At 33.1% G+C, this 22267-nt stretch overlaps 1 protein-coding gene across 3 annotated transcripts in view; it reads left to right on the top strand.

Annotated features, from left to right (window-relative positions):
- The window catches only part of LOC118185412 (nephrin-like), a 1505573-nt gene that overhangs the window by 846702 nt on the left and 636604 nt on the right, over positions 1-22267 (top strand). The gene's annotated exons all lie outside the window — the stretch shown is intronic.

Genomic DNA, 22267 nt, shown 5'->3' with positions numbered 1-22267 from the left:
ACATTTTAAGAATGCATAGTTTAAGCTTCATCTAAAAATTCGCCAGCGAACTGTACGTATCTCAAATCAAAGCCGGCACGGAAATGTATATTTGAATGGGCTTTTCTGTAACTTCAGAAGAATAAAACTTGAGGAACAAGAAAGACATTTCTCTCCTATCCAATCTTTTGAAGACCTCACTTTCGGGATATTCGGTTATGATGTCTTTTGCGCTTGTCTTTCCTGGCACAACTCATAGGGAAAAGATAGGTCTTGTCATATATGTCGGGAGAATTCTTAGAATGAAATGTGCTATGGGGTTGCAAGATCCAGGAAGAATATTTAGGGCTTCGTTTTATCCAGGAATGGATAACATTCCGTTATTTTCGTTCTTTATTGAGTTTTCGACCACGTACTTTTCCGAAGGAGATACAATTGGGAGGGGACAAATTAGCTTTTAGGAAAATTTTGTGGAGTTGAGGATGTTGTTTTATACAGTGCATAGCGGATCTAAATTCGAAGCTTCCGTTTTTTTTATTTATTACATTTAAAAAATATTGCATCTATTTTTCGCTCGGAAGGTTTCTTTCCTGCTTTTAAAATAAGCTTCTGCTCCTTTGTTATTCCTAAATTTTTGGACAGTTTTTTTTTTTTTCATTTCATTGGTTGAGTTTTAGGTTTTTAGAATAAGTTTCTCTCTTTGCGTTTGACAGATGATTCCTTGATTTATTGCGATGGTATTAAGTCCTCTCTAGAGATTGTTGGTGGGGAAATAGGGGTGGGAGACCCTCAGACCTGTCTTTCAGAGGTGCTCTTCATCAAAATTGGAGGCGGAACTAAGCAAAGTCGTACTGTCTTCCGTACGATGCTCAAGGATCTTGCCAACAGCAGGCGCACTCTTGCATTCCTTACCACGATGAATTCCGTGGACTTGTTCTGCTGTTACTGTCAGACAAGTGAGATACGTCACAACAACAGCAGCGACAAGAAACAGTAAAATTTAAATTTGTTATTGAATAAGTGTTATATATTTTGGTTCCATTAGTGAAATAACGCTTTTCCTCTTAAATATGTACCATCAAACTCGATGAGAATTGTAATTTTACAAACTGCTTCCTTTTTTGGGAGCGGTAATTGGAAAGTTATAGTAAAACATTAAAAATTATAATTACTCTAATGGAACTAAAAGCTTTAAATAGCTTTTTCTGCACTGTGAAAAGTTCTTCATGTTCACTCACAACTTTTCAATTAGAAATGCAGTTTTAATGCATGTGCAGAAATTGAATGTAGTTAAATAATTATCGATAAATTAAATTTTTGTTTAATTATTATCCCAAAGAAATCTTAACTCAGAAGGGCTATTAGTCTCAAAACAGGATTTTCGTTTAAGCACTATAAAAGTCTGAATCATTTTCCAAATTGTTGCAATAGAATATTATCGCTCTGTATTATACGATTTAAATTATTTATTCTGTATTTACGTATTTAAAGAAATTTAAAATGAAGATTTTGCATGAAGGTAAGCATATTTTTTGCATTGTGAAAAAACGACGGTACTTATACAACCATAAAATTTTGAATAATGTATTCCTTCACACGAATATGAGCACCTGGAAGCCCGAATTTCAAATTTTGAATTTGTTTTATTGTGTATTTCATATTTTGCAAAACTTGAATGAACTTTTTATTAACACACTCTATTATTTCAAAGCGAGCAATGGCAACACTGTACGGGAAAATACATTTTTATCTCCAGTGTGCGAGATTGCCTATCGGGAAATCTCAAGTTACGCTGTTTTTAAACATTTTGAATTTTGTAAAACTTTAACGAATTTTTTATTAAAATACTCAATGATTTCAAAGTGAGCAACGGAAAGACTTTAGGAAAAAAGAAAACATTTTTGCCTCCTGTGCGCGAGACTGTCTATTGGAAATTCTAAAGATAGACAATTTTTAAATATTTTTAGCCCAAAGGAACATTCTTCCAAATACTCTCGAAACGTGTGCTTACATTTAAATGAAGAAAACGCCCCTTTATGCGTAATATAAAACGTAAAAGCTTTCAGATTTTTTAATTTTTTTTTCAGTTTATGCTGTTTTACATCAAGAAGTTAAAGACAAAAACCAAAAGGGTCTAAAAATTATACTTATAATAAATAACAATTAAAAGTACGTTTCCTTTCTTAACAATTAAAAAATACATTTCCTTTCCTCTGATAAATGTTACACTAAAACTTATCTCATTGAAACAGAACCTGAAGTAAATGTGTAACTTCTTCACATTTTTATAAATGTTTAGCATAGGCATATAAATGGTTAAATGAAAAAAGTCTTCTTTTCTCAGATCTTTCCCAACTCCCCTTGCCTTTTGTACATGCAATGGCGAATCAAATCAATCGAAGGTAACATAAAACAGTGAGAAGAATTACGTCATACGCCAGGCACCTCCGTATTGGATTAGTTATCTTTGAACTCAGCAATGAGCCTCGCTCTCACATCTAGACTTGAAGTCAATGATTTGTCGTGAGCTTTCAGCAAGAACTGAAATACAAATTTTCTTCGATATATAAACATGTTGTACTTTGTTGGGTTAAACCCATGCATCATTAACTCGTTTTTATTATTGACCCAGTGAATATTCCCCCATGGGTTTCGAACTATGAAAGGCCAAACCATCCAATTAAGGTCCAATTAAGTGTTCCTGGATTTACCTTGAAATACCAGTTAATAAACTTTTAATGAAATTATCACTTTAAATTTCTTTTAACATTGAAAATAAATCTGATGATCCCAAAGTTAATTATTAATTACACACCTAAAATATTTTTCGTTTTTCAGGCACTTTTAAAGCGACTATTATTTTCGTATTATTTATTACCTCCATTGTTACTAAGCTTTCTTCATACGAATCATATTTTTAAAGTATTTTGGTTAGGTTTCTTAAAAGATTTTATTTAAAGATTTCTTTTTTCTCTTGATTTTGTATATGTATTATGTATAACTATCATGCGCAATTTTTACATATTTATCTATCTTAATTACATTTCACACAAAGTTAATTAATGTTATTGCGAGAGCATTCTAATTTAAATAAAAAAAAGAAACGTAAAATATGAAAGCTTTCAGATTTTATATGACGCCCAAAGGGGAGTCTATTTAACGTTTTGTGTGCTACCTTTAATTATTAAATAACATGTTTTCCGCACTTAAACCATAATAATAAATTCAACAGCAATATCAAAAATATTTAAGAAGAGCATATCTTTAGAACTTTCGATGCACAGTCTCGCGCGCTGGAAATACAAAATGTTTTTTTTTTTCGTACAGTGTTGCCATTGCTTGCTGCTTGCTTTGAAGTCGTTGAGTTTGATAATCAAGAAAATTTTAATGTTTTGCAAAGTATGAAATTGATAATAAAACAATTTTCAAATTCCCGGTTTGTGCTTCCATATGCCCATATTCAAAAGGAGGACTACGTTATTCAGAATTTGATGTCTCTAGGTACCGTTGTTTTTCACAATACGAGAAACATACATACATTCATGGAGATTCTTCATCATTTAATTTCTTTAAATGTAATGCAGGATCTAATAATTGGTGGCAACAATTTGAAAAGTGGAACGCCGTTTTATAGTAGAAGACGCAAAATGTCGAAACGAAATGAATATCTCTTCTGGGCAAATTGGCCATTTGGGCCAATTTTGACAAAGGTTAACCATTTTATATATTCAAACAATGTAAAAAAGGAGAAAGATGGTGAAATTTTTCTATATTACAATCAGCTGACATTTTCGGTTTTAAGAATTCAGAAAACGTTAAAGATCTCAGTCTTTATATATTTGTGAAACATGACACATTGACATTTCTTTATCAAATTATTGTTTCTTCAGTGCAAGATCATTTTCATTTTGATTTTTTTTTTCCGAATGTGCTTTTCTTTTAAAGTCTTTTAAAATTAATTGTAACTGAACTTTTATTTTTCATCAGCTGTGAGTAAATAAAATAGAAAATCTGTATTCACATTTATAGTTTTTTCGAAGCATTATAAATACACTTAATCAAAGCTAAAATAAAAGCAGAAGGATAACGTTCCACTGAGTAGACGTAATATAGCGGGTGTATACGCACTTTAGAACGATACACTTTTTATGTTTTTCAATAAATAATTTTAAAAAGCAAATGTTTTGGAATAAAAACTTCTGGCATCACTTTATTATTTGAAATGAGAAATATCGCCTCCTGCTTTTAAATTTAATCTTCTTCAAACTTACCATGTAAACAAGTTGTTGATATGTTTATTTATAGATTTAATTATAGGTTTTGGGGCTTTCAGAAAAGAATTATTCCCATTCTATGATTCAAAAATATTGTAAATTGCATGGTATTAGAATTTTTATGGTCAAATTATGTAAGATTATTATCCAGAAAGAGAAAAACCGTCAGTCGTTACTTCAAGCGAATGCCGAAAAAGGTACGCACTGTTTCTAATGTACGTAAAGTTAAATCATTGGTAGCAAGAGAATCTCCGCCGACACAGAAATGAGTTTCAAAGTATTCAAATACATCTGTAGCAACAATAAATAAAATAGTTAAGATTTACAACTTTAAAAAAGCTCAAAACCATAATGTTCCCAAGCTTTTGCCGAGATATGTGACTCAACGCAGAGCAATTTTTGGATGACTATGTGAAAATTTTTTCACATGGTATAAATAGAAATACACTATGACTCTTGATGAAACATGGGCTCCAATAAAAAAAAGGTCTATTGTTATCAAAAACGGTGAGAAAAAGTGTTCAAACATGGCTGCATCAATGCAAGTTTTAGTAAGGGGTTTATTATTATCACAATACTATCTTAAAATACGAAATTAATTATTGAAAACAAGTGCTAAAATCAATTCAACGCACTATTAAGAAAAACTTTTACGTCCTGTATTTACATAATATATTTCAGTCCTTTATTCCAATGAATGTCAAAAACTTCATGAAGACCAAGCAATAAATCATACTCCGAAAAGCACCACTGCATTCCTTAAAAAATGAACACTGTTACAGATATTACATATATATCTCTTCAACGGTTCCTGCAAAGTCTCCTGACGTTTCCCTTATGGGGTACTGGGACTTTGGTCTCTTGAAAATAGCTCTTTCTAAGGTCAAACTCATCCCTAATGATGGATTCTGGAAAGTAATTTTGAAAAGAATGTAATATTGCTGGAAACTTCACAAAAAACCCTTCTTTTATGGAAATCCCAATGCAGATTTATCAGATTTATAAAGAGTTTTCTCCCTCCTTCCAGCACACCTCCCTGGTGCAACGGCAGTGCACTTGGCGCATACTCAAGAGTTCCAGGTTCGAGTCCCGCTAGGGCATTGTGCATTTTTCACGCTTCTTGCTTCAAAATAACCTAGTGACTCTGAATAGTCTAGAACAGGGCTTCTTAAACATTTTCAATCGCGACCCCTTTTACTCACTGAAACTTTTTCAGGATCCCTTAACATTTACGAAAATGTTGTTTGACCCCAAAAGCCTTCCGCAAATCCGACATACGCGTGAGTGAAACTGTCACTGTTTTCGCTTGTACTGTAATATACTGTTGCAGTTTTAGTTCATTAACTTTAATTTCTAATTTTAAGACATAGAAGAACGTGAACATTTTAAATAAGAGACGAAATGACAGCGTCACGTGCAAAGCAAGCAAATTAAACGCTTATATTATAAAAGGAATGCGTCGAAACATTTTCGTTTTTTCTTTGGCTGTATTGTCTTACTATCTATTTTCAGATATATTGTGTAAAAATATTTGATAATTGTAAAATTACTATAATAAGTTAAAGAAATATCAAAACTGCTAAAATTTATGGCGATCCCCTGCTGCAAGTCCTGCGAATCCCTTGGGAGTCGCGACCCACAGTTTAAGAAACCCTGGTCTAGAGAAAAGGCTACCAGACTGAATATTTAAAAAAGTACTCATTACATTAATTAAACGGCCTCGAAATCACTGTACAAATTTGTAAACATTCTCTGTATTACATAAGTAGAATAAGTAAAATATTTTTTGTCAAAATAGTTTCTTTATTGTAAAGCACTAAAAAGTTATTTAGGTACATATACTATGTGAAGGAAACATATTATTAAATGAGAATATTATAAAGCTTCTTTAATGCATTGGTAAATTTTGTGATATATGACTGCTTTGAAACAAATACGTATATTATATGTGTACTGTTCACTGAGGAATTACTCAAAGAACCTATAAGTAGCTTGCAGAAATACGAAAAAGGCAAACAGTTGGCATTATAAGATGAGGTACCTCTTTTAAGTCATGTATGGTTTGCAAATTCGAATATCTCCGTAATACTGTAACAAGAACACATTGCATATGTATAACAGCTGTTATACATATGCAATGTGTTATTGATAATTAAAAATGCAAAATAATTATTGATAATTAAAAATAAATAAACTCTTCTCGAACTAAATTAAGTCCCAAAATGCCTAAAATAAAATAATAATTTAAACATCTGTTTTTTCTTGTTAGTATTTTTTTTTTTTTTTTTTTTTGCTTGTTTGTTGATGAGTTTTTTCGTGAGCTTTTTGGGATTTAGTTGACGAATTCTTGTAATTACAAATTTTTTGATGTTATAAAATTTAGAAGCATGTTGAAAATGAACAAGGATCAATTTACTAATTCACTTAATGTAAGAAGTGAGAAGTGAAATAAAGAGTGCGCAGGTGTGAAATAAAGCCATCTGAATTTTCACGTAAATCATAATATAACTTTTTGTGCATTATGTTTTCAAATTTCATAATTAATTTTCTTATGATTTCTTACACTTGAGATGGAGTGATTAAGATAGTATAACATTACTTTTAATAAGGATTTAATATAATAAAGATAACCATGAGAGTAATAATAATAATTCTAATGGTCCATTTTATCCAACCACGTACCTCTAAATACAGTGTTCTAAAACAAATACTATATCTGTTGTGAGATTGACGAAATGCGCTGGCAGATAGATACACTAATTGTTTTTGAGGTCGTGATATACATTATTTAAAAATATTGTTAAAATTTAATCCCCGACGAGCTCTTTTTTCCCGTTACTTGTCAGAAAAATTTTGTGCGCATTAACTAATAATTAATATCTCGAGTTTTTAAATTCCTGGGAATAAAAAAGGATTACTAAATGTCCATTAAATAGAATGTGATGATTTTTCAGAACACTTTAGTGAAGTTATATTTCATCGGGAGATTCTCATGCAAATTTAATTTCCGTAATTGCTTTGCACAACAAAGCACCGGTTCTAAAATGAGGTTGAAATGTTCCTCTGGCAAATTCCAACGCACATCTGCATTATTTCTGCCCGAAACAGTAGAAATGGATGTGATAGCATGAAAGGACATAACTATACTCAGTAATTTCTGAAAGAGTAACAAGCAAATATATGCGTCAAAGCTGCAGAAATTCGTCAAAATTTAGTACAGATACGTAATTTTATTCTTAGAATTGCCTTGTTTTGTTATTTTAAGTCACACTGTTCATTGTCATGAGAAATGACTGAAGAAGAAGTTTTTAGTTACCTGAAAAAAGATACACATTTAAATTGCCTTAAAAATTCAGTGAATAGGTATGAGGGCATGAGAAAATTGATGTTAATTATCCAGCAGTCCCTTTTGCATTTTCAGCAAAACGTTCACAATTTATTTTGAAATTTCTGATGTCCCAAATAAGCCTTTTTCCAAAACAGTATGATGAAAATCATCTGGAACCATAAATGGTGTCTTAGAGATGGTTCAGTGTATTTTCTTTAGATTTCTTATTCGCATGAAATAAATACGCCCCTCTAAGTTTACAGCATTAAAATTTTTAACATTTATGAATAATTCAATTTCTATGAAAATGTGGCTGTCATTTTTTTATCTGTAAATGAGTGAAATTTTAGTTTCTCAATTCATAATAATAAACAAGTGCAAAAGAATATACTTAGCTGAATAATAGTGAGTTGTTTTATCATTTAAGATAGAAATTTATTTTATCTAACTACACCGCAATGAAAAATGAATATGCAGATTGCTTGTACGATTACTTTATCCCAGAAAAGTAACTGCGTGGTAAACCATTTCCTTTAATCTACTTTCCCTAGGGGAAAAAAAATCTCTATCTCTTTTTTCCGCCATAAAAATTCTACAATGTTGATTTTTGCATTTTTGTGTAATAAAAAGAACAAAATGTTGCATATAAATTTATATAACTTTATGAAACATTTTCGCATTTCAATATGGGTTTTTATAAATAGTTGAGCAATTAATTTTTGTTGTCGATTCATATAATACATTCAGAGTTGTATATACTCGTATAATGCGGTTTTCGGATACTGGAGAGGAAAAAATTTTCTCTTCATTTTATTGCTGCAACAAGTATATATATATTTTTAGAGTTGTGACGATGATGTGTGTCTGTGGGAAGTTGTATATGTGTACGTATATATTCATTTTCATAATAGTCAGGAATTCGGAGTAATCCAGCGACACAATTATTTTAATGCATGTTATACACTAGCACATATGACTTAAAATATATTGTTATGAAAGGCCGAGCTGTGGTAAAATAGCTTCCCCGCAAAGCGGGATTAGGGTTGCCAGGAAATGGCAAAAACTCAGGGATGCCAGATATAGATCAAAATCACTCATTTGGCGATATTTGGCGACAAAATTGGAGATATGCCATAGACTGAGCGAGAACATTCCAGAACGAATTCTTACCGGTTTACCCGAGAATGTTCCCGAATGCAGGTCAGAAGCTATAAATACTCTACCTGTACGCGGAGTGGCAGTTTATCGTGATGAGTATCAAGAGTATATAAAGTTCAGTAGTACTATCTGGAATTCAGAGATTAGCTTGAGAGCGATTGACCGAGTCGGAAGCTGTACATTAGTGCTTCGCGGTGAAGCTGTCTTCACTGTTATAGCCATGGACATAAGAAATGACTTACTTCCTACCTCCATGGTTATAGCCTAATAACCCGAAGCTATGAGCTCTTTCTCAACAGAAAATTCAAACTATTACCAACATAACACAATATTATAAAACTCTTTAATGTCATCAATATATTTAGCATCTTTAAGATATGAGAAATAAATTTAAGTGAAATTTACTTACGGTTCTATGAGTTATTTATAGGTAATTTTTTTAGATAATTTTACGTACAATATACAGAATTAATGAGCTTAATTTTGGGGATTTTTACAACAAAACTCTGTTTAGATTGGAAATTTGAAGGATGCGAATATTAATTAGGTAAGATGACACAATGTGAAACCTTAGTACAGGTTAAACAAAATATGTTATCTTGAAGTTTTGAGATTTCAGAGTCATTAGGTGATAACGATGTAGCGACTGAGAAAATGTGCAGTGCCCTTGCCGGGATTTAAACTCCGGATCGTCTGATTACATGTCAAACATGCTTTCAGTTATGCCATTTATACCATGAAAGACCGCGGGAAGGAGGAAGAAAATATCTTATAAGGTCGTTTTCCTTAACTAACAGCGATATAAATTGCATATAATATATATATAGTATATATATATATTCTCCTATGTTTTATCATCTTAAGAATTTAGAGAAAATATTAACAACAATTTGAATTGATTAGAATTGATTTTGTTGCATAGATGCCCCCGAAGTTTTCTTTAACCCTGCATTACATTTGTATTCTTAAAATTTAGAGAAATATATTATATATAATATTTTGCGGAAAAGTATATTCAAAATGGGATTTCAAATGTCTTGTATGTGTAATACAGTATTTGATCTGTGTTGGTACATCTGCAAGACTATAACCAAAGGTAATTTGAAATATGCTTTTTATTAGTTTGAAACAGTCGGTGTTTATTAATCCGTATCTATTCTTAAATATTGGCAATCGATGTTTTAAACCTGCGGAGATTTTAAACCACTTAATTTTCTAAGATAATTTTTTATACCACTATATTTTAGAATTTCAGTGGTCTCTCCTTATATTCTTTTCTCTCAGGATGATGACGTTTTTGCATTGCGTTGTTTTCTACGAGACGTTCTCGCCTGTAACCATATACTGTCTATTGCAGTAGCAGTAATGGTATGCAGTTCCTTTCTATGCAGTTTTTAGTATTTCAATTTGTAAAATATGCAAGGAAGAAAATTGACTTTCTTTCCATCATTGAACTGGAGGCATTTTGCCCTACTACATGGCATATGCGCCCATGCATTCCTATGTGAAATCTCCTTCTTTTTCTATTCCCTACCTCCCCACCAAATATTGATGATGAATTCTGAATCACCCTGTATAGTAAATGCCTCACTTCAAGTTAAAAATCAAGAGTACACTTCCTAAACAAAAATTACCTGATAAATGTATTTCAATATATCATGGTTTTGTTTACTGAGTTAATTAATATTCCATTTATTTAGTCTAGTTGCTAAAACTCTTCTACTGTTGTGAGCAATTATGAAAAAATTGGGAAAACCTAAACTCTGTTGCGAGCAATCCTCCTGATCTGTCCAAAATCGATATTTTGTATGCTAATCCATAATGATCAGATCGCCTGTCGCAACTTACATACTTTTTAATTATTGAGGCAGCCATGATGATCAAGAAGCAGAAGCTCTTGCCCATCAAAGTCCTTGGGCATCTTATAGATGATAATGCGAGTCTGTCAGACTTGGTCCTAAGTTTGACGAAGAATGCATGTCTGCGATCCAGGGTCTCTTACGCCCTTCGCTTACGAATTTTTAAGATATTTTCGGCTCCATTTTTTAAGAACTCCCATGGAAGTAATACTACACGGCTCTTAAAACAGTAATGCTTTTCTGGGATTCCTACCTATACCTGGGAGCCCACTCCGCTAATCACGAGAGCTTTCAGGTTGGGACATCTAACTAGCCTATGGTAAATTCATGTCAAGGAACATGAGACTGGTGACCAGAAAAAGCATTAATAGTAATAATAAAAATCCAGAGTTGAAAAATTTGATTAGGATAAAAAAAATTAATTTCATTAAATCAGTTTTTCGAAAATTTTAATATTCCAAAAGACTTCTACACTCCATTCATAAAATGACATAAAATGACATAAAATGATATTATATAAATTTTTACATCTTAAATCACTTTCAAAAATGAACCAAAGAAGTTGTCAAGTAATTTAAAATAAAGTGGCTTCGTATTTTTTTTCCGCCAGATGTTGTTCAATTATACCTAGAAAGCCAATTAGAGCTTTACAAAAAATTCGTAAAAAGCCTTATTTCCTGGTAAATAATCGTTTTAATGACATTTAATGTCCTCGAATGCCTAGAGTTTAGTTGAGTAGAGTTGAGTTGAGAGCAGAATTTGGATACTCGTGCGGCTTACTAAGACTATTCGGGTCTTGTCCAGGTTCCTCAACTATCCTGGGCAACACCTCATGGGGCCTATAAGGGCATACATTGGTCCTGTATACATGCTTACATAGTTCATAACATATGCTTATAGTTACATAGTTCATAATATATGCTTACATAGTTACATAGTTCATAGTACATGCTTATATACAAGTAGTTCAATAATACATAGATCTTTCATAATAATTGATTACATAGTTCATACATATACATGCTTACATAGTACATAGTGGCTTACATAGTTCATACTTGCTTACATAGTTCATAATATATTGAGCCTGTTACATAATACATAGTGGCTTACATAGTTCATACTTGCTTACATAGTTCATAATATATTGAGCATGTTACAAAATACATACATAGTTCATAATAATTTTCATTGGCCATAGTACATACATGTTTCATAATATATGCAATTAAAATTAATAATAATAATAATAATAATAATAATAATAAATTTAAAAAAAAAAGATAGAAGAGAGAGAGAGAAGAGAGATTGACAGGGAACTACTCCACATTGCACAAATCTGTTCCCAATTCCTCCAGTTTCTGCATTATCTTGCATATTTTGATGCGAAATGCCGGCTGTTTGATCAGATAACGCTTATGAGAAGTTGCCTGTTCCAGAAGCTGCACATGCCACTGTGCGGTTAGAGGGCATTGGGTCAAGTAATGGTCTGGTTTACCAATGCCTCCACAAACCCATCTTTCGGTATTTGCAATTCCTCTTTCATAGTAATAGGAGGGAAAAGGCGCGTGCCCCGTCATAAATCTCGTTATTTGTGGGGATGACTCGAGACGATCGAGCGAAACTTTATGGTGATATTCATAGGTCTTCCTGCTTTGTTCGATAGAGTCCCATTCCCATTGCCACTGGTGCTGAGCTGCTGTCCTTGTCACTTTTTTAAGGTGAGACCACGGGAGTTTGGTAATTACGCATTGTGCATCGATATTATGAGCTGCTTCTTTTGCTAGCCTGTCGGCTTCCTCATTACCTTGAATGCCGGCCTGTGCCTTTATTCAAGATATGAGGATATTCATTGTCGACGAACGCTCCTTCAGCGTGTCCTGAATCTCCGCTATGATAGGAGAAGGATGTCTGGGATATATGACCGAGAGGCTATCTGTAAGAATATTAACAGTGGATCCTACTGGGGGGCTTGTTAACTCGATAGCTTTACGAATCGCAATTGCTTCAGCCTGGAAAACTGAATTATTCTGTCCCATATGACCTTTCCATGTTATCAGCGTTTCCTTGTTCTTAGTTACTATAAGGCCACAGCCTACTTGTCCGTCAACTTTTGAACCATCCGTATAAACGTAATAATGATCCTTTATGTCAGAGTCATCTTTCCATGATGTGTGGGCCGAGACTCCTTTTCCGTAGTTAGACGAATGGATGACATTTACTGGCCTTATTTTTTCATGGAGGCTGTGCTGAGAGGTGGTGTGTGCTACAACCCCTTTTCCATGGTGTGAAGGATGGGTTGCATTTATGAGACGTTTTGTTACATACTCCTCTGGATCATAGCATAGCGGTCCAAAAGTAGTGCAGAGATGTAATTGGAGAACATTCGTTACTGCTGCTTCTTGTGCTGCTCTAATATGTAATGGCAAAAGTCCCGCCAGTATTGTGGCTGCCGCTGTCGATGTTGTACGGTATCCTTTTGTAATAGCCAGAGCCAAGGGGCGTTGTATACTACTGAGCAATTTCCTTTTCCTTTCGTTCACTGGAGTTGCCCATATTGCCGCTCCATAGAGGGCCATTTTTTCCACGACGGACTGATAGAAGATTTTTAGGATATGTGGTCTAAGGCCCCAGTCTGAGCCTTCCTCGAATGCCTAGAGAATCTTCAGAACTTCGGAAACTCAAAAATATGAATCTTCGCAATTTTTTTATGTCATCTAAAACTTTCTCATCCTAAACTAAAAGGCCGTTAAGCATTTCAATTGAAAGAATAAATTTATTAACGACAAGGGAAAATGTTCAGTTGAAAAGAAAACATCTGAAAGGGTTCAGTTTTTAACAGTCGCCTAGAAAGTTTTGTTAAGGTGTTTGCGTTTTCGCTGAGCTCGCAGTCTACCAGTCTGCTATTACCCTCAATCTTGCTAACCCATTTTTTTTTGTCCTTTTAGCTTTATTACTAAGCATTTTCTTCGCACTTACGCCATACACAATTCAACAGCAAAATTACAAAAAAAAAAAATTAAAATACATTGTTAAGTGATGGCATAACATTTTTTTTCCCAGTCAATTCTCAGTGCATCATACGGATGTTCAGCTATCGTAGTAAGATGGATTTACAAAATATTTTTGTCTTTTATTATTAACGTTTTGTGTACTTTCTTCATCTATTAAATATCACATTCTTGGCACTTACGTCATATAAAATTCGCTTCAACAGCATATATTTAAAATTTTCCAACACACAGTCTCGTACGCTGAAGATAAAATGTTTTACTCCGTAGGGTGTTGTCAGGTCTCTTTTTAATACCGTTGAGTTTGTTAATCAAAAATTCTTTAACTTTTTCCAAAATATGAAATAGATAATAAAACAAATTCGAAATTTAAATGTACGCGCTTAAAATCCAGGATTCCAGGTGTCCATAATTGGGTGGCGAACTACGTTGTTCAAAATTTGATGGCTCTGTGTACCGTTGTTTTTTCACAATACAAGAAACATACATACATTCATGCAGATTCTTCGTTATTTAATTTCTTTAAATGTAATAGAGAGGAATAATATATGGTGACAACAATTTTAAAAGAAATACGCCGTTTATTTTGATTCAATGCAAAATGCCATTTCTAGACTAACGTCCATTTTGGGCTAAAAAAACGCAAGTAAAAAAATCCCATATGATTCTTCAATTCTGGAGACTTAAGTCACCAAAATGTTATTATTGAGTGCCAACTTCTTAGTTTTTTTGGAGTTAATTTAATGCTTTAATTTTTGCTTCTGTCTAAGCTAATTTTTGAAATAATGTTGTATCATAAATTATAATACGACGTTTAGCTTAAGAGAACTTCTCCTGACGCATGCGCAGTTCGTGTTTATCCGCGCGGAGATGATGACGTAACTGTTTATTACGTATGTATGTATATGTGTATACCATTCTTACTTCTTCGCCCTTTTTCTCTGCTGTACGCAACTATGTTTAAGTTAATCTCTGTCATTAAAAATGTTCATTGATATTACAATCTATTTAGGCTCAGTTATTTCTTCAATGGTTATGGGCCCAGGAATGTTTCAACTGTGCCTAATTAGCAAAATACTTATTTTAAAATGAACATTTTGAAGTTTTCGAGCATTGAACTCTTAAGCCTAATTCAGTGCAAGAACTGTTACGTCTAATCAACGCTAAGAACTGATGAGCGTTCAGTTAAGCCTATTTTTATAGCGCTCAATCTTGTTTTTTGGCTGTGAGAGACTGTATTACAATATGTCGCATTTGACTACTATAGGAAAGCTCGGAAAAAATAATTTTGACAGTTGGAAATTACAAATAGAAGCAGTATTGATTAAAAACGACCATTGGGATTATGTAACCGGTAAAGCGCTAAAACCTGCTGAAGGAACCGAGGACGAAAAGAAATGGCTCCAAGCTGATCAAAAAGCTCGCACAGATATAATTTTTGCTATTAATCCTAGTGAACTGTGTCATATAAAGCATTGTGTGACATCAAATGCTGTGTGGAATAAACTCAAAGCCGTATATGAATCGAAAGGACCTGCGAAGAAGGCTACATTATTAAAACAGCTTTTATTTAGAAAAATGGCGGAAAGCGAAACGATGTCTGAACATTTGCATAATTTCTTCGAACTAGTTGATAAGCTTAAACAAATGTAAATTGACAAAGCTGATGATTTATTATCGATTCTTCTGCTCTATAGTATTCCAGAAAATTTTGAAAATTTTAGATGCGCCATCGAATCAAGAGATCAGTTACCTAGTCCCGAATCTTTGAAAATCAAAATGTTAGAAGAATGGGAAGCAAGAAAAGGGAAATCGTCTCAAGATTCACAGAATGCATACTGTACTGATTATAAAAGACGAAATCAAGAACAGAAGAAAAATGAAAAATGGAAGGTAAATTCAAACAAAAATTTTCCTGCGGAAAGAAATTTTCGAAATTTGAAGTGTAATTACTGTTCGAAATTTGGGGACAAGGCATCTGAATGCAGAAAGAAAATAGCTGATAGAAAATATTCGCAATCAAATAAGGGAAATCAAGGTTCTATGATGGTTTCTAATTATGAAGAGCAGATTAGTTTAGCTGTAAACAATGCTTATCAGAAGACCTCCTCATGGTGCTTAGATAGTGGCTGTACATCTCACGTGTGCAATGTCAGAAGGTTATTTTCAGAATTTCACCCTCGAACGAATTCAACCATAAAGTTAGCAGTTGACAAAACAGCAAAAATTACAGGAATTGGAACTGTCCTTATAACAGTACCTAACGGAAATAAGACAATTAAACTTACGCTCAAAAATGTGTTATGTGTTCCGGAATTAAAATGTAATTTGCTGTCAACATCTAAAGCTACTGCAAATAATCGTTCAGTGATTTTTACAGAACGACATGCTAGAATAATAGAACCAAATGAATCTATACTAGTGCAGGCAATTCGTCATGGTGATCTTTATTATATACATCCAAGCACTGAAACAGCTGCAATAGCACAGGTAAGTGATTTTGTAAAGTGGCTTCTTAAATTAGGTCATTTAAATGAGTCTGATTTGTAAAGACTTAAGTCTGATAACATGGTTAGAAATTTAAATTTTAATAACACTGAATCTCTAAAAGACTGCAAAGTCTGTATCCGAGGTAAACAAACTGTGCAACCTTTTCAAAAAGAATCAAAATTTCAAAGTGATGAATTACTGAACTTGATTCACTTAGATTTGTGGGGACCTATGAGAGTCCCATCCCATGCTGGTTCGCGTTATTTTGTTACTTTCACAGATGACAAATCGCATTATGTCGAAGTCAGTTTTCTTAAAACTAAAGATGAAGTGAAAAATGCATTCATTAAATACAAAGCTGCGGTCGAAAATCGTCTAGGAAAGAAAATAAAAATCCTTCGGACTGATAACGGTCTCGAATACCGCGGAGAAGAATTTAATAAATATATTCAAGAATGCGGGATTAAACGAGAATTCTCTGCACCAATGACTCCTCAACAGAATTCGAGAGCTGAACGCATGAACCGCACTTTAACTGAAATGGCCAGATGTTTGTTACTACTAAGTAATCTTCCCCAATCCATTTGGGCTGAAGCCTTGAACTGTGCTGTTTATATTCGTAATCTCTGCCCAAATCGAAGCCTGGGAGTAAACAAAACACCTTATGAATTATTTTTTGGCATCAAGCCAACTGTATCTCACTTCAAAGTATTCGGACAGAAATGTTTTGTACTGAATAAAAGGTCTAAAGGGAAATTCGATCCTCGTTCAGAAGAACATATATTTGTAGGATACTCAAATGAATCGAAAACATACAGGCTGTGGAATAAAAATTCCAGAAAAATCGTTATAAGCCGAGATGCTAGATTCATTGATGAATTTGAAAACTCTACTAATTATGATAAAGATTTAGAAGTTTTATTTCTCGAAAATATTCCTGATAAAAAGAAGGAAGAACCTCTGAATGTAAAGCAAATATCGGCTGATGAAATAACAGAAAACCCCTCAAATGTGGCAGAATCATCTGCTGAATCATCTGATAATGAAGATTCTGATTCCGAAGCACTACCTGAAATGCATATTAAAAGGGGGCCAGGTCGTCCAAAGAAAGTCAAGACTGGGAAGCGAGGAAGACTAAAAAAGGAGTACCACTATATAAACATAGAAAAGGAAGAAGCACAAATTGCTGAAGAAGATACAAATCCGACATTAGAAGAAGCATTAAATGGAAGTTATGCTGAAGAATGGCATAAGGTTATGCAAATTGAGTATGAAGCACTTGTTAAAAATGGTGCATGGAAATTGGTAAAGCGACCACAGAACAAAAAGGTAATAGGATGTCGCTGGATTCTTAGAACGAAATATAATGCAGATGAACAGTTCAAAAGAGAAAAGCTCGATTGGTTGCTAGAGGATTTGCACAGGAACCTGGAATTGATTTTAATGAAACCTTTGCTCCAGTAGCCAGAGCAAGTTCTATAAGAACTGTGATTGCATACAGTGCTGAACAAGACCTTATGTTATATCAACTAGATTTTGTTATGGCTTATGTTAACGGAGATTTAAAAGAAGAAATTTTCATGGAACAAGCTAAAGGTTTTGAAGACCAAAATAATCCTGATTATGTTTATGCTTTGCAAAAGTCTCTTTATGGTTTGAAACAAAGTGGACGACAGTGATATGAAAAAATTAGACAAAAAACTCAAAAACTTTGGATTACAACCATTACCATCAGATAAGTGTGTATACAGGATGAAAACATCTCAAGATGAGTTAATTCTAATTTTATATGTTGATGACTTAATTATAGCAACAAATAGCTGTGATTTTTATGCTGAACTTAAAGGTTAGCTTTCTAAATAATTTCATGTTAAAGATTTAGGCAAACTTCATTATTGTCTTGGAATAGAATTTAATCAAGATGTAAATAATAATTCTATTAGTTTATCTCAGCAGAAATATGTTGATAATATTCTACGAAGGTTTAATATGCAAGACGCAAAACCAGTAGCAACTCCTTTAGATCCTAGTGTAAAATTAAGTAAAGAAATGTGTCCTTCTGAAACTGAAAAGGAAGAAATGAACAATGTACCTTATCGCCGTCTAATTGGTTCGCTTATGTATCTTTCTGTGTTTACTAGGCCGGATATTGCATATGCCGTCAGTCACCTGAGCCAATTTAATAACATTCCTGGAAAATTACACTGGTTGGCTGCAAAGCGCGTTCTTCGATACTTAAAAGGAACTAAAAATTATTGTTTAAAATTTCGAAAGACTGGAAAAACACTTATTGGATATACCGATGCCGACTGGGCGTCTGATGTTAATACTAGAAAATCGTATACAGGTTACCTATTCAAGGTAGCTGGAAATTCGATAACATGGGAATCACGAAAGCAACAAACTGTTGCATTATCAAGTACTGAAGCAGAGTACATCAGTCTTTCAGAAAGTGCCAAAGAAGCAGTTTATTTACGTCGTTTTCTTAAAGAATTAAATTTTACTGCTGATTATCCAACCATTATATATTGTGATAATCAAGGTGCACAGAAGCTTATGAAAAATGCTGTTTATCATTCACGTACTAAACACATAGATATTAGACATCATTTCATTCGTGAAATTTATGAAAGAAATGAAATAGACGTTAAATATGTGCCAACAGAGAAAATGCCTGCTGATGTACTGACAAAAACATTGACTGCTTCGAAACATTGGAAGTGCTGTAAATTAATTGGAATAACTGTAAATGATTAATGTTTATTTTTTTTTTAGCCGCCAAACGTCGAAAGGGGGATTGTTGTATCATAAATTATAATACGACGTTTAGCTAAAGAGAGCTTCTCCTGACGCATGCGCAGTTCGTGTTTATCCGCGCGGAGATGATGACGTAACTGTTTATTACGTATGTATGTATATGTGTATACCATTCTTACTTCTTCGCCCTTTTTCTCTGCTGTACGCAACTATGTTTAAGTTAATCTCTGTCATTAAAAATGTTCATTGATATTACAATCTATTTAGGCTCATTTATTTCTTCAAATAATGTTCTTATTTCTACATTGTTTTTAATTCAAGTAAATTCTAAAAAATACAAAAATACAAAAAAAAAAAAAAAAAAGCTTGGTTTTAAGAATTTTTATTTAGTAAAACGAGTCTGAAGATTTTAAACCTTTCATTATGCACTTCATTTCCTAAATTTCACTTTCACTGTCCTGATGAATTATGGTGTAGAGTCATTAGGCTAATTGGAAGCAGAAAAGATGAAAAAATAGAAACCGCCTTCGCCGTGAATCGAGCCACGGACCTCTGGAATACCGGCCCAGCGTGCTACCGTTACACCACGAAGGCACGCTAGGGAAGTGGGAGAAATACCCTATATACTCCCCTTTTTAAAGGGCGCCTAGGGTTTTAGGGGACCTAGTCGCCAAATCCTGGGTGCAGAAAATCATCATCCACAACCCTTTTAAGTTCGGGCGCCACTTGTAGAGTCATTAGGTTAATTGGAAGCAGAAAAGATAAAAAATATGCAACCGCCTTCATCGTGAATCGAACCACGGACCTCTGGAATACCGGCGCAGCGTGCTACCGTTACACCACGAAGGCACACCTTATAATAGTATTTTTTTTAAAATTGTACTCTTAACTTTGCGTTTCATTAAACACAGTTTCCGAATTTTGTTTAAATAAAAACTCTTAATTTAAGTCCAAAGGGCCGGTTTGCCCTGAAACACTAATAGTTTCGTTTTGGCATTTTGCGTTGATTCATTACAAGCGTTGTTTCACTTTCAAATTGATGCCACCAAACATTATCGCCTTGTAATATATTTAAAGAAATTAAATAATGAAGAATCTGCATGAATATATGTATGTTTCTCGCTTAATGATAAAACAAAGTTAACTACAGCTATCAAATTTTGAATCTGGACATCTGGAAGCCAAAATTTGGAATTTGAGTTTTTTTTACTATGGATTTCAAATTTTGTAAAACGTTAAGGTATTTTTGATATAAAAAACTCAAGGACTTCAAATCGAGTAAAGGCAATGTTGTAAAAAAAAAAAAAAAAAAAAAAAACCTCTATCGCGCGAAACTTTCTAAAGATATGCCCATTTTAAAATTATTTTGCGATATTGCTTTTGAACTGAATTTTATGGTTTAAGTGTGGAGAACATGATATTTAATAAATAAAAGTAACACACAAAATGTTAGAAAACGCCCGTTTGGACGTAATTTTAAACCTGAAACCTTTCAGATTTTTTGTTACAATTTTTCTTAACAGACTTAAAAGTATGCGAAAACATTCAATTTGATGTATGCAAGTTAAATTAAGTAAACATAAAAATACTATTAAATGCAATAGCACAAGAGCTTCAAAACTTTCTTTTGCAAGTAGTTTCGGATAAAAAAAGTACTTATATGATAAGACACGCAGAAGCAATAAAATTTAAGAACAAGCAAAAGTACATTCTCTTACTTTCCGTTATACTTCTGTCTCTGTTATACCTGCCTTTTGTTAAATCTCCATTATATTCTCGCTTCACCGTCTCCTTGAAACACAGAAAATAAATTTAATCACTGTATAGATCTTGGTGTAGTCTTTTGTGAAACTAAGCTCCAGTGTCAACATTTAAAAACAAAATATTTCTCCAAAAGATAAATTTGATCCTTGTATACACTTTTGAGCAGTATTTTGTAAAACTGAGATTCAGTGTCAACATTTAAAAACAAAAGCGTTCTCTATTGTTTTAATAAAACATTTCTCTGTTTTCAATTTTCCCATTCATCAAAGGAAAAAAGACCTTTGTAAGACTAAAGTTTTCTTTATACACTATCGATCACGAAATCAGAACGAAGCATTCTCCGTTAGCCCTATCTATATATATTTTTGTGAAAAATAATTTCTTAGATCTTATAAATATTCACAAATATTCTTTAATTTATATTCATATGACATTTTGCTACTTTTTCTTAAAAGAGTGAAAAAAGTTTTCATTAAATATATTAATTCCTTTTATTGTTAAGTGCAAAACAAATGTTAGTTTAAATTTAATATTTTATAGTGGGCTTGTTGTCCTTCTAATGAAGGTTGTGCGGGCACACTAAAATTGTTCTGTAGGTATGTAAAGATCTTTTATAATTGTTGAAACAAATTTCAGTTTCGAAAAAATAGAAAACAAATTACGATTTTAAATTATCAACAGAATATCTTTATTCGTTATTCGTAAGGCCCACCAGCGGCCGAGCGGTACCGTCGCTGAACACTGGTAGTTCGGTTTCTTCCCATGTGTAACGTGTATACGAGTCAGTTTCCCTTAAAAAGTCCTCCACGGAGGCATCTCTCCCTTAAGGCAGATAGCCCTCGAGTGCTTTGCTGTAATCTAATAAACCAAAACCATTATTCGTAAGAATCAATCAAATATGAATAAGATGCATGATTTCTGGTATTTATTATTTTTCGCAGTAAAGTGTAGTTAACGAAATATTGTACGAAATTTATAATTTTATGCGACGTGACTCTTCTTTATCATAGGAAATTAAAAATTTTTTATGATAATCGCAGTTAATTCAAGTGTTCCTTATTTTCATCAACTATAACTAGATTTTTGGGATCTCCCCTCCAGTTTTTAGGTCTTAACTTATGTCGCAAAGATTTAGATATCATTATATAACTTTGCTTAATTCATATGTTATGTCATTAGCTGTCTGGACAAATTATTGCGAATGTCGTTACTAAAAATAATCAGTGCTTTAAATAAACACAATTAAAAATTAACTAATATTTATTAAGCATTATAAAATATATTATCTTTCAATGCAAAACAAAAGGAGCAGTTAGGAATTTGCCCATAGCTTCAAAGTAAAGTGGCCTAAATGTTCGACAAAGTACATCCTGAGGTACTGAAGTACCGAAAAACAAACCGCACAAATTACAATAACAGCTGTAAATTGATTGTTGAATTTTACTCAGAAATTATCACTGTGTTCTGATAACCATATCATAGATGCATATCTGTCAGTCAGCAGATAATCCGCAGTAAAAGATGTGTTGAACTCGAATGATGCCGTAACTCTATTGATGCTTGTAGTTGACCACATGTGCACATTCAAAAAGAGGTTGCTAATACTTTCATGGGAGGCACTGCACACTCCTCTGATACTGACATTTC

This window comes from Stegodyphus dumicola, chromosome 3 (assembly GCF_044657685.1).
Source record: "Stegodyphus dumicola isolate Sdum_Otavi_A_Nest chromosome 3, ASM4465768v1".
Lineage (NCBI taxonomy): Eukaryota > Metazoa > Arthropoda > Arachnida > Araneae > Eresidae > Stegodyphus > Stegodyphus dumicola.
Note: the sequence above shows the minus strand (reverse complement) of the source record. Positions and strands in the feature narration are given on the sequence as shown.